Source organism: Lygodium microphyllum, chromosome 23 (genome assembly GCF_053477565.2).
Source record: "Lygodium microphyllum isolate KBCC chromosome 23, Lygodium_microphyllum_v1.1.10, whole genome shotgun sequence".
Classification (NCBI taxonomy): Eukaryota; Viridiplantae; Streptophyta; class Polypodiopsida; order Schizaeales; family Lygodiaceae; genus Lygodium; species Lygodium microphyllum.
The window spans coordinates 133,196,049-133,209,749 of NC_141157.1; the positions used below are offsets into that span (position 1 = coordinate 133,196,049).

At 44.4% G+C, this 13,701-nt stretch overlaps 1 long non-coding RNA gene across 7 annotated transcripts in view; it reads left to right on the top strand.

The window, feature by feature from the left end:
* Window positions 1-1,278: 1,278 nt before the first annotated feature.
* The window catches only part of LOC148016768 (uncharacterized), a 37,520-nt gene continuing 25,097 nt past the window's right edge, over window positions 1,279-13,701 (top strand). The window contains exons 1-5 of one of the 7 annotated variants that reach the window (XR_015688077.1): window positions 1,279-3,507; window positions 3,598-3,695; window positions 3,802-4,877; window positions 5,023-5,075; window positions 5,173-5,718. This is a non-coding gene — a long non-coding RNA (uncharacterized LOC148016768). Of the gene's footprint in view, window positions 4,878-5,022; window positions 5,076-5,172; window positions 5,719-12,748; window positions 12,836-13,701 lie in introns of those variants that run through there. The other 6 variants (XR_015688078.1, XR_015688075.1, XR_015688076.1 and 3 more) reach the window with 6 other exon arrangements.

Here is a 13,701-nt window from a genome sequence, read left to right on the forward strand (position 1 = left end):
AAACCATCCTCAAGTTCAGCCAACATGCCATCTATCCCATTGGGGCTGTTCGGCGTCGACAATCTCGATGGGGAGGCCACACCTATCCCATTGCGTGTCATGACCCGAGCACAGACAAAGTAGGCGGGCATATTGTTGCCAGGTCCTAGCAACCTCGATGCAGCCTCGATCGAGAAGAAGAGCCGTAGACGGAGAAAGAAGAAACCCGAAGCTAAGATCACACTAAAAACTGAGAGTGCCACAACTCTGCCAATTGGAAAGGTCATTGACACAGAGGCAAAAACCTCAGCTCCTAAGACGGCCGAAAAGGGAAGTGCTAAGGTAGGGGAATACCCGCATCCGAAAGCACCAACTAGAGGCTATCGAGAAAGTGAAGGAATGGGTAAAAGAGGCCCAAGAGCACCTAAAAGATGCTGAGCCCATCCTAGAGGATGAGAGTGAAGATCTCTCCAACATAAGCATGCCAGTCTCAGCCCCTCAACCAAAATCGAGAGATGCAACTGCGCCGCAAGTGGTACTGCTTAGGCAAAGCCTTGATGCTATAGGCCAGCAAATCAGTCATGTCCATTGGCCAGGACAATCTGGAATAAGAGAAAGACGAGCAGCCAATGACCTCCTTACCACACTAGTGACCACCCCTGACGTTGAGCCTAGGAGACTTGCTTAGGAAACATTCCACCCTATGGCAAGACCTAAAGCAGTGGGTTGAAGGATCACAAGAGAAAGCTGCTCCAGACCTAGATGACCATGATGCAGAGACACAAATACCAAGTCTGACACTGCACTCTGTGCCTTAGTCCTTACATGTTAATGCTTTCTGGGAGGACACCGAGATGCGTGCGATCTTACCTGTCTTAGCCCTTGGGGATACAACGAGAAAGGGGATTGTAGACACATGAGCGGGGGCTAGTATACTGAGCCACACAATGCTTCAGACTTGGGAAAACCCGCTTGTCGAGACCATCAGGTTCAATGTCACACTAGCAAATGGTATGAGAGTGAAACCATTCGGGGTACTTAAAAATGGCCCGTGAAGATCGCATGCATCTAGTTCTTGGTTGACTTTATAGTCATGAAGGGAGTGGACTAGGATATCCTATTAGGCCGTCCGTGGATGTGCAATGCCAGAGTCATTGAAGATTGGGTAACGGCTTAATCTTCCTTGGCAATAGAACAGAAGCTATGAGGATAGAGATGGACACTTGGAAGACCTCACCAGTAAACTTGGATGCCATCTCCGCGATGCTTAAAGGTAACGCTCAAGTCAAGAAGTCCTATGGGCCCTTGACCAAGTATATCCCATGCCCAGAGGATGAGTGAGACTGGATGCATGTCCTTGCTACGATCGACTTGCCATTCTCGGATCATGAGGCATACGAGCAAGCCATCAAGACAGTTGGCAAGTCAAAAGACACACCCTCCGTACCAGTCTGCATGATGGTAGGAACCCTTTGTGGGTGACCTAAACCTGTCACATACCAAGTGCCAAATAACAAGATGGAACTCTAAGAGATTCTAGAGTATTTGATTTGCAAGCTAGCTTGCAATCCAGTAGCAAACTTCAAGCCACGCCAAGATCTGTTAGACGAACCAAGGTGGCAATGGACCAGGGTGCATGAATTAAACCTCGTGTACAATTGGGCCCTAGTCCCCAATCAGAGACAAGAGATATACCAAAACCTAGGAGACAATGAGTAGTCAGACGAAGATGACTCCAATGACGAGTACAAGGACTGCCGTTCTTTCAGTGACAAAAGTGAGGGTGAGATAGACACGGTGGAATATGACACTGAGGAACAAGAAATAGAATAAATATGAGTGGAGTCCAAGCCACAGAAAAAGAGTGTCTTTAAGATAGAGCAAGGGTTCATGCGTATGGATTGTGACCACGCCTGGTTGGAACACATAGGAGCCATAGATTTTGAATAAGCAGGCCTAACCCAACCAGGTACGACACCAGTGTTTAGAACATAGTCACCCTCTGAGCTGCGACCGCCAGGAGAAACCACCTCTTCTAGCAAAAAAGACGAGTTCAATTCTGAGTCAGAAGTAAGCTTAGATAGCAACCTAGAAATACCTAGAACAACCGTACCCGATGAATCCAAAACATGCTCATGTAGTCAATGAGAAGATTGATAAGCTCATGAGAGCAGGACTCATTTACGAAATTGAGTACATAGACTAGGTGTCGTCCATAGTCGTGGTGATAGAGACAACTACCCATTGCCATACATTGAGCACATGCTCGAAAGAGTGGCGGGCAAAGAGGCCTACAACTTTTTGGACAGCTTCTCTAGATACAATCAGGTGCAAGATGGTATATCAAGGACATGCCGCTTTCTTGCCAGAAGGTCATGAACTCAGGGAAGGTTTTCTTGGACGACCTCCAACACGTATAAATGCCCAAAGCTGATACAAGCTGAAAATGGTCCACGCAGAGTCACATCCAAACGGAATGCGACGGTTCTCAATTTTCTACAAGTTGCCATATTGGACCCACTTATAGATCAACCACTTTTTGGATCCCATGCATATTTTCAAGAACGTAGGCATCTTGCTATGGGACCACATCACAGGAAAGAGAGACACTATAGGGACACGAATGGATTTAAAGGAGGTAGGCAAGATGGAGGCGCTTTGGCCTCAGTCGAGTGCTGATAGTCGCATGCAGCTACCTCATGCTCCTTGGGTTTTGTCCACTAAAGAAGAGTGCATTGTGAAGCAAATAGTCAAGTCTCCGCACTTCGACAGGTATGATATGTTCTCTCAGGTCTGCATTTTCTAAAGACGACCAATTATCAGGGCTAAAATCCCATGATTGGTATAAGATATGTCAGGTTTGTACTACGAATGGATTGTAAGTGGCCTGTGCATTTTGCTATTTGGAGTGTAGTCATTGTTCATAATGCTTTCTCATTTGTGGCAGTTTATACTACCGATCGCGATCACAGGATGCCTTACTCCAGAAATAAGCAGGGCCATTTACAAGTTGTCAACTTTAGTGCAATGGATCTCACAAAATGAGATTAAGACGTCCTCTATTGAATCCGCGAGGTGGGGAGCACTGGAGACAGTTTGTCTCTATGAGAAATACCTATCTACCAGCATGCTCACGATACAAATCCACCTTCTTATGCATCTCATAGATGAAGTGGAGATTGTTGGACCTGTCTATATGCGATAGATGGATTGAATTTTCCCGATACCTTTGTGTTATTGATCCATTGTGAACAGGTGCATGAACTCATCTGTTTGTTAATTGTATTACGACATGGTACATGCCACAATAGTTAAATCTTTCTTGTACGTGTGAATAGGTAATCTTCTATCCAAACCCCCGACAACCTCAATGGTGGTATGTTATACCTTCAGCTCCTCGAAGTGCGAGAATATATGATCAAAGCGATATTCTGAGCATAGATGAGGACAATATTCAAATAGAGGGGTCAATATTGCAAGAGGTAGAGGTCACCGAAAGCTTGGAGTATGTAGAGGAGCCAGCATCAGGTAACAATGATGAAAATACATGAGTCCAAGAATTCTTTGAGAATGAGGTGGACTCATGCTTTTGTGGTGACATGTCTATCGATCTTCCAGTTTATGCCGAGTTGTGTCAAGAGATTGATATGGGACCATAGGATACTTCACACTTGGAGCATCCACTTATTCAATTCGTTGACTAATCGCTTATAAGGGTACATAAGATATGCATTTTAAGTAAGATCATTTTTTAAAGATTTATATTACCGTGCTTTCTATGATTTAAATTGATTATGCTAACATCATTTTTTGTTTGTGCAGGTGATCTTTGTGGATACTTAGATCATCAGGATGAGTCGAGGGAAGAGCGATGAGGAGTTGCAGGACATCTTCACGCGCATGTCTCCAGATCAGATGGTGAGATTCAGAGATACGGCGGACCAGGAGTTGTCTCGGACATCGTCGGGCCGCTCTATTAAATCTACTTTGGAGTGATCAAATGCTTCAGTTTCGAGCAAACGAGGTCGATGCTCCAGACTTGGGCCAGACGGAGGGAGTGCTTCAGGGTCAGGGGGTGTTGTAGAGATACGGATGTAGTGAGCCTGCGGTCGACTCGGGGTACATGTGCTACTCCTCATTCTCATGGCGGTTCTAGAGAGCGTGGTTCAGGTGGTTGCTGTGGAGGCACGGATGCGGTGTCTCCGTCTCGTCATTCTGCTAGAGTTGCGTCACCTCCAGGATTTGTTACACATGTGGAGACGTCTATTCCAGTCACTCCGGCTTTCGCTCAGCCGTCTGCAGCAGGTGGCACCCCTATGGGTGCTACTCCGATAGATATTATCCCAATCAGTACACCAGATGTACAGGGGTCTCCTAGATATGCCCAGGAGCATGGTCATAGGTGCGAGAGGACCCATCTTAGACATACCGCAAAGGGGTATGTCTACCTTGTAGATGATAGGTCAGGAGCCATCATTATGAATGATGAGGGGAGGAGGGTAATGGCTTGCATGAGAGAGTTATGCTAACAAGTTTTTCAGAAAAACGTCTTGGATCATTAGAAAAACATACCGGAGGGGAGCAAGGACTACATAGTAGCATCCTTGCATGAGGAATTTCTGGTACCAGCCGCAACAGATAGGTTTTCTATGGGCTAGATGATGGATTGCATGCGTGCATATATGTCACACAGACGATCGGACGCACGCAAGGCACTCAAGAGTGGGGTTGCAAAGCCCGAGTGGCTAGATGCGGACGACTGGCGCTGACTAAGGAAAGAGGCTACAGATTCTCCAGGACGTTGGAGACAGCAGCGCAAGGCGGTGAGGGCACAACTAGAGGCTGGAGTGGTCCATCATCTTGGGAGTGGTGGCCACAGGACATATCTGGAGGACTTTGTAAGTTTTTCTTTTGTTTTGCTTGCTTATTTTTTTGCAATATCCTTTGTACTGACAATCGTGTTTCTAATAGTTAGTATTTTGTTTCCTTTGCAACACTCCATTACAAATCGCGATCCGACCGGCCTTGAAACTCGATATGCAGAGAGGCACGGTCTCACTGCATTGATCGACCGATTGTATGGACGCGGTTGCCCTGTAAGTCACTCATCTTTCTTGTCCGTAGTTACCATGTTTAATTAGAATGCATTATTGTATGGTGGACTGATGTATAGTTGTCTCTTTTTTTGCAAAGTCCATTCAATGCTGTGCAAAGTCCGTTCAATGCTCCTTTGCGACGGGACGAGCTTTCGGATGGTGAGGATTTATAGCTAGCCCTTGGATTCTTGGAGCTCACACACCCTTCTTTTTTGGTCAGGTGATCTATGTAAATATTTTCTATGTAGTAGTGATATCTTGCCATGATTGTACTAGTTGCTTTCATTATGCGATCATGTATTTATTTCATGTATCAATGTTATGATTTAAGTACACTTTGTCTTTATTTACACGAGCATTGTACACAGTGCAGAAACTATTTTGTATGGCTCAAATAAAGCACATAGTGCTAAATGTGGCAAGGCAGCTTGCTGCCCTACCACAATTTTTTCCCCCTGTTACTATCACTATTAGCATCACAAATTTACCTGCACGCGTCGTTATTGGCATCGTTATTAGCGTCGCAAAGTGTCGTTATCAGTGTCGATACGAACACAAATAGCGCTGCAACAGGAGGTGAGGGTGGTGAGGGAACCGCAGGCGGCGGTGCCATAGGAGGAGAGCCTGCAGGCGGGGCAGTGCGACAGGAGGAGAGCCCGCAGGCGGGCGGCGCGACCGGAGGAGACGGAGGGAGAAAAGGTGGAGGGAGCACCGAGGAGGGAGAGGAGATGGAGGGAGCCACAACGGGAGGGCGAGGAGGAAGAGGAGATGGAGGGAGTAGCAGAAGCGGGCGGTCGACAGGAGTGGAGGAGGGAAGAAGGAGGAGAAGAAAGAAAAGAATGAGGGGGAGGAAGAAAGAAGAAGGAGCAGGAGAAGAAGGGCAGAAGGGGAGGAGGAAGGGGAAGGAAGAGGAGGAGGAGGCGGGGAACCAATTCGCAACTGGCACGTATGTGTTTTTTTTTCTTTTTTCTTTTCTTTTGTCTTTTTTTTTTGTTTTCTTGTCTTTTGTGTTTTCGTGTGTGATTTTAGTGTGTTTGTTTTCTTTTTCTTAGTTTTTAAAAATTATTTTTTTGTTGTTTTTTAAAAAAATTGTGTATAGTTTTAATTTTTGTTTTTTATGTTAAATAATGAAAAAAAAAGAAAAATAAAAGAAATAATAAAATAAAAGAACACATCTTCGGCTCATGTGCATGCGCGGGTAGGGGTAAAAAAATTTGCAATGACGTGGTTAAATGAGCAAGGACGGGGACGCACGAGCCACGGACGCCACGAGGCATCCCGAGACGCGTAAAACCAAAAACAGGCATGTTCACGCGCGAGGCGAGAAACGTGGTTAACGAGAAAAATGAAGAAAATTTAATAAAATCCAAACCGTGTGTCGAATCAAAAATCTGTAAAAAGGAAAAATGGGCTGAGAGACGAGGGGAAAATGTTAGAAACATGCGACATGGGTTTTGGGGCAAAATCAGGGTGTTCATATGGGGAAAATGCAAAAAAAAACCCGAAAACACATACGGGCATTAATATAAAAAAATCCGCACATCTGAATGAAGTATGGATAGAAGGAAAAGTGTGCACAACAATGTGTCCGACAATCTATCATGAGAAAACATAGTTCCGATCGAGATAGGACGCGTTCACATGGGAAAAACCTCAAAAATGGGCCCGAAAATGGACTCAAAAATTAATACGGGAAAAATCGTGCGTCGGAATAGCAGACAGTAAAAAGAAAAAATGTTCGAAAAAGATGAATTCACAGGACTGGCACATCAAAACTCAGTGTGGGGAAAATTAGAAAGGGTTCACATGGAAAAAACACGAAAAATGCATTAAAAAATACTTAGAAAAATTAACAACTAAAGATTCGACATGCAAAAAAGGGGGGAGGGAAAAGGAAAAAGTGGGAGAAAGGTGGCACGACACGACTGTCAAATCATACTGGAATTTTGGTGAAAATAGGATAGGTTCACATGGAAAAATGTGAAAAATAGACACAAAAAGGTTCGAAAACCCGCAAAAATTAATAATGGATGAACCGTGCATCAAAATGACATGGAGTAAAAAGAAAAAAAGTCAGGGGGAAGGGGTAGGACAGGGTTGACTCATCAGATCAGGGTTTTGAAGCAATAATGACACATTCACATGGAAAACTGTCAAATTGACGGGAATTGCTTCAAAAATTAATAACTTGAAAACCGTTTGTCGGAACAGGGGTTGGTAAAAAGGAAAAATAGACGGTTCAAAGGGACAAATAGGGCTGTAAGGTTGGATTGAGATTTCAGTGAACGTAAGGTCCATTCGTATGAAAGAAGCACAAAACCAAGAATAAGGGCAAACGGTCAAGGAACAATCCCGAGGACAAGGTGAAATAGAACATAAGGGACCCCATCAAGGTAAAATGAAATCACGGCATAGATGCATGATTAGAACAGGATATATGCATGGGGGTATGCAATATGGACGCGCAAGGACGCGTCCCCACACTTAAGACCTTAACAGGAAGGAGAAACCAAACATCAAGGACTTGGTACCACACCTCAGACCAACTACAAACGTCCCCACACTTAAAACATGACCAGTATTGAGAAACAGAAGGCATAGGGTTAGAAAAACTTGGCCCATATTGCCGAGGAGGAATGTCGACTATCGAGGTTACGTCTGGTGTCATTGTGTCGGTTGTAGGAGGTAACACAAAGTATCTGCACATCACACGTTCTTCGTCCTTCATGGCAGGGATCACGCGGCAGCACCCAAGGAGGTAGCTAGTTGAAGGAATCATAGGAAATTCGTCGATAGCGAGGGATATTGCACTCAACTCACGATTACTCAAATGGATTGAAAGAGCAGCCACTTCGCCCCATGACTAATATCATTCGAGGAAATAATGATGAAATCTCAGAGCTCACACCCGGTTTAGAAATCGACAAAGAAATGGTGTAGAAAGAGTATGCCAGGGTGCAGAATTGATAATGCATCAGTGCATCCAATCCATCTAGCATAGGTGCAAGGAGAAAGGTCAGGGAGCCTTGTAGTGCGGTGTATAGAACAGAGTGATGTGTCCTGTGCTGATGGCAAAAACCCAGCCCATGGGTGCATAGGAAAATGGGAACGTACTTGATTCCAACGGTCATAACATCCCTCAATCCTCACCTCTTGGTAATTGATTGAAGAAACTCCAGTCATACTCAGCCCACCCTCTGTCTCACGCTCGGTTGAAAGATACAAAGGGCAGCCCTGTCCTGAAACCCATTGATGTAATCCTCACAGTCTCTTGTGCAGAGGTTGTATGCCTTGTGCGCATTTGATGGTGCAATTGTGCATCCCGCCCTGTGCCGACATACAGTGCAAGAAGGAAGGCTAGGGAGCATTGTAGCACAGTGTACAGAAACAGATCATGCTTTGTGCATTGAGAGGCCCATCCCGTGCGTGCAACACTCCGTTTACACATCTCACCTCTTATTCGATTTGAAGGGAAAGACTAGTCACTCACCCCACCCTTTGTCTCACGCTCTATTGGAAGATACAGAGGGCAGCCTATACTCACGTTCCCATCTTGTTAGGATGAAAGCTCACATCACTCACGGAGTTGGTGATGAATATCATGTCGGCTATTGTTGTCATAAGGATCTTGAGGACGAGGCGTACCCAGGGAGGCAGCCTACAAATCTCATACTTCAATGACTTATAAGAAGAGTCGTCTGTTAAGAAGGGCAGACGGGGACTGATATCGTAGAGATAGTGCACCAAGGGAGGTGGCTTCAAATTACTTGCTGAAGAGGTTCTGGTGGTGAGTCAACTATCCTGAACTGTGGGATGTTACCATCTTTTCCACAGTCAGCTTCTTGCCCAAGGGTGTTTCCACCTTTTCTTGGAATGAGGCCTGTTATGACAAGGAATTTCTTCCTTTTCTCCCATAACAGTTTTGTTTGTTTTTTTTTCTTGTCTTTTTTTTCCTGTTTTTTTTTCTTTTTTCTTTTTTTCTTTTTTTCTTTTTTTCCATAGAAATACCACGTATCAGGAGGACCAACCTCACCACTGTTGTTGGATCAAACGAGAAGAGAACAATGTCGGCGACGAATGGGTAGTAGAACGAGACCGCCTCATGAGGAGAATCATAATGGCTATCGAAAGTACGATGAGAAGGACAGTGTGATGCCCAAAAGGGAAGAGTTAGGTCGACTGTGATTGTCAAGATCCCCAGGGAGGGAAGTACTTCTTCAGACAATAGCCATTGATCAGGAAAGGATCATCAGAGGCATCAACGGTCTGTACTTGAACAGAGCCGTTAGGATTGACGACCAGTACCTTGTACGGACCCATCCATCGTTGTTGAAGCTTGCCAGGAAACTTGCCAAATCTTGAATCATAGGCTAGAACAAGATCACCTTCATCGAACTCCTTGTGCTTGATGAAACTATCATGATAGGCCTTGCGTCGCACTTGAGTAGTTTCCATGCACTATAGGGCCATCTGCCGTATCTCATTCAAACATTCCAAGTACTGGAGATAGCGTTGTAGTGACTCACTATCTCCCAAGCGTTCTTTAACTGCCACTCGCAAAGAGGGCAATTCCAGCTCAATAGGGAAGACAGCTTCTATACCATACACTAGCTGAAAAGGGGTCTGTCCTGTTGCTGTCTTATAAGAGGTTATGTATGCCTAGAGGACCTCTGTAAGTCGATCATCCTAGTCACGACGATGTGCGACAATCGTTCTTGTCAGAATCGAGCAAAGGATGCGATTGGTGATTTCAACTTGGCCATTGGCTTTGGGGTAATAGGGAGTGGACTTAGGATGGCAGATCTTATACAATTCTGTCAGCAACACATCTTCGCAGCACTTCATCTTTGCCTCTCTTGTACAGGGCACCGCCTAACAAAGTGTAGGGGGCTGATTCTAATAGAAGCTTCTTCTTCTCACGACTTGAGATGCCAGGAGGATACTGTTGAGTTGCTAGAAGATTGGCTATGTCTGCATACCAAGGAGTAACTGTTTCAACTAGAAACAAGGAAGCATCAAGAAGGTCTGGATCATCTTGTTCCTCTTCTTCTATTTGAGGGATCCATGATAGATGATCGGTTAGGACGTGGGAACGGCCAGGCTTAGTGACTACTTCAAAGTCGAACTCCTGGAATAGGAGCAACCATCTCATCATTTGTCCTTTAACATCTGCTTTATTCATCAGGAAGGACAGGGCCTCATGATCCACATAGAACTTAAAATGTGTTGACAATAAATAGTGTCGAAACTTCTCCAGTGCAAACACCATTGCCAAGCACTCAAGCTCTGTCACTGTATAGTTCCGTTCCCTATCAATGACCTTTCGGCTTGCATAATATATCAGTTGATCTAATTTAGAGGGGCCCTTTTGATATAAGATAGCACCTAGCCCTTCAACTGATGCATCGGTGTGCACATGGAACTCCTTCGTCCAATCAGGAGGCTGCAAAATAGATGCTTGGATCAGGCACTGTTTTAGGGTATTAAAGGCTTCTTCACAGTCATCTGTCCAAAAGAAATTAGATTCTTTCCTTAGGAGCTTGTGCAGAGGGGCTACCTTGGTTGCAAAATGTGTAATAAATCTTTTGTAATAGCCCACATGGCCAAGAAATCCTCTTAATTGCTTGAGGTTTGTTGGTGCGGTTAAGGTGGCAATCTTTTCAATCTTTGCTGGGTCTGTTGCAATCCCTTGTGCAGAGACAATATGGCCCAACCTGAGGAGACACCAAAGACACATTTATTGGGGTTGAGAGAAATCCCATACTCTCGGCATCTGTCAAAACATTGCTCTAGGTGTCCCCAGTGCTCTTGGATCAAACTATAGACACAAAAATCATCAAGATACACCTCAATGAAATCATGCAAATGATTCTGGAAGGCAGCCATCATTACTCATTGGAAGGTGGCAGGAGCATTACAGAGCCCAAATGGCATCACTCTGTAGGCATAGGTCCCCCATTCTATGGTGAAGGTTGTTTTGGATTGATCCTCTTCTACAATTTGGACTTGGTTATATCCACTGAATCCATCCAAGAGGGAATAAAGCTCGTGGCCTGCCACCATTGTGTCTAACACTTGGTCTGTAGGGATAGGGAAATGATCCTTCTTTGTCTTTGAATTGAGCTTCCGAAAGTCAACACATATTTGAAGTTTTCCGTTCTTCTTGGGTACTACCACAATGGGCGAAACCCATTCACTGTTAGCCATGGGATAGATGAACTCTGCTTCAAGAAGTTTCAATAATTTGGCTTTCACCAGAGTAGAATAATTAGGATTCATACGCCTTTGTCTTTGCCTTATAGGTTTGGCATCAGGCTCTAGGTTAATGTGATGTTGACATACTGTGGGATCAATCCCCTTGAGGTCTTTATAGGACCAAGCAAACACATCTAAGTTCTCTTTGAGTAGGTCTCGTAGGACCAGTAGTTCTTCTTCTGGAAGATTGAGACCCACTTTTAGATGACATTCAGTACTGACAGCATCCAATAACGTTACTTGTCTTTCACCTTCCACTTCGCAGATAAATATCCCACGAATTGCTTCTCGATAGAGGTCTGACTCTTTTAAGAGAGTAGTATCCTCGTCTGATGTCCCATAGAACCAATGTCCTTCTTCTGAACAGATGACTCATTCGTTTGTTTAGGTTGCTGGAAGGGGATTAGAGCTTTGTTTACTTTGGTGTGAGTGGTAACTTCTTCTGGACTTAGGGATTCATCTTCAGAAGATGCATCCAAGAATGTCACATAGCATGGACCTTCTAGAGGCTATGGCTCTGAGGGCTTTGGCTTCTGTTGACAAGGGGCATCATCATCTTTTCTCTGGAGGACTGAATAGTCAGGGCGACAGGAGCCACTGGTGAACTTAATTTTTATGCCTTTAATACATTGCTTATACAGATTTTGCATACTTTGTGGTCCATTGGTCAACCCAAACGACACCATGGTCATTCCATCCAGTACCCTGAGATATTTGGCCTCTGAGGTTTCTGTAGGGACATCAACAAGATCATCCTCTATCAGAGGGAATTCTTTATCTACACTTTCACAACTTGCTTCGTTTTCTTCCTCATTATTTTCATCCTCTTCCTCTGGAGGCTTTGTCTCTGCTTCTGTAGAGGCTCTGTAGGAGAAGAACAGATCTTCTACCTCTGCATCTGCTTCTACTTCTATCATAGCTTCTGACTTTGCTTCTAGCTCTGGCTCTGGCTCTGCCTCTGTATCTGTTACTATCTCTGTAACTATCTCTGTATCCGCTCTGTCTCGATTCTGTAGCCGCTCTGTATTTGCTCTGCTTCTATACTGTCTCTGCTATGTATGATGCCAGGAGGCATATTCCACGGTGGATTCCGTGAGGTTTTACGGTGGATTCCGTAAACTTAGATGACCGGGGCTCATACACAAAGAGGATTCTTTGTGCGAGAAGTTGATGGGGACGCCTATCCTTTTCGGGCGTTTCATTAATTTAGTGTGTACATGGGTGATTCCATAGCGGGTGATTCCGCAAAATGCATATTAAATTAATAAACGTTTATGAGTTTAGAGTGCGCACTCGTAATAAATTAAGGTTAGGATTTATTTCTAACCAGTTGATTTATTTATGTAGCTGAAGACTGCTAGGTATTCACTTTTGTCGGTTTAATTGTGTTATTTTACTAACGATTGTGAATGCTTCAGTTGATGTGTAGAGATAGCAGCAGTGGCGGAGGAAAGCATTGGAGTCTAGCGGGTTTTCGACCTTTCGACTATATTTTGATAGGCGCCACGCCTATATTTTGATTATGTCTATAGAGACATCGACTATTTATTATTATTTTGTATGCGCTTATGCGCCTGGATATGTTATTTTTATTTGGACATTGAGATTGGGCGTGCCAGACTCTTTGGGCACCGTCCATTAGCTTTATTTTCCTATTTTTGGTAGAAAGCAAACTCAAAAGCTAAAAGCTTGTATATTTTTGTAATTGGGCTATTTTTGAGCAAAAAGATTGAAAATATATATTAAATACATGCTTTGTGAAGCGCTCACACAAGGCATGGGGGAGATTCAACCCAATTTGTCTCTTGTCTCATGTCGTGCTTGTTTTTACATTGGTCTTTGTGCTAAAAAGTAGAGTGCTTTGTTCTTGGGGACCTTTGGGAATTCACTACGAGAGCTACCTGCGACCGATCTGCGCACCAGTGGTATCAGAGCGGAGCAGAGATCAAGGGCTTCCAATCGCTACCAATCTCGGGCGAAGACGGAGCTCTAGGAACAAACGGCCTCTACAGTCAATCTCGTCGCGAACCGTCGATACATGCAGACTTCTGGCGATCAAGAACCCCTGTTTCCACTCTCAGATCGCGAAGGACCACTCTCTGTCGGCGGAGGACCACTCAAACACTTCCTTCATGAAGTCGTGGAGTTACAGATAAGATCTTTCCTAATCAAGTTTAGTTTGAGCTTAAAGCTTAGTCTTAAGCTTAAGAAACTTTAAAAAAAGTTTCAAATCGTCAATCGACTGGCAAGAAGATACCTCCGAAAAATCCGCGCGGAATCAAAAAACGGCCCCCCCCCTCACGATTGAAAAACGGCGGCCTATTTCTCCATTACTTAAGCTTATTAAGCTTAAGCTTAACTAATTAAGCTT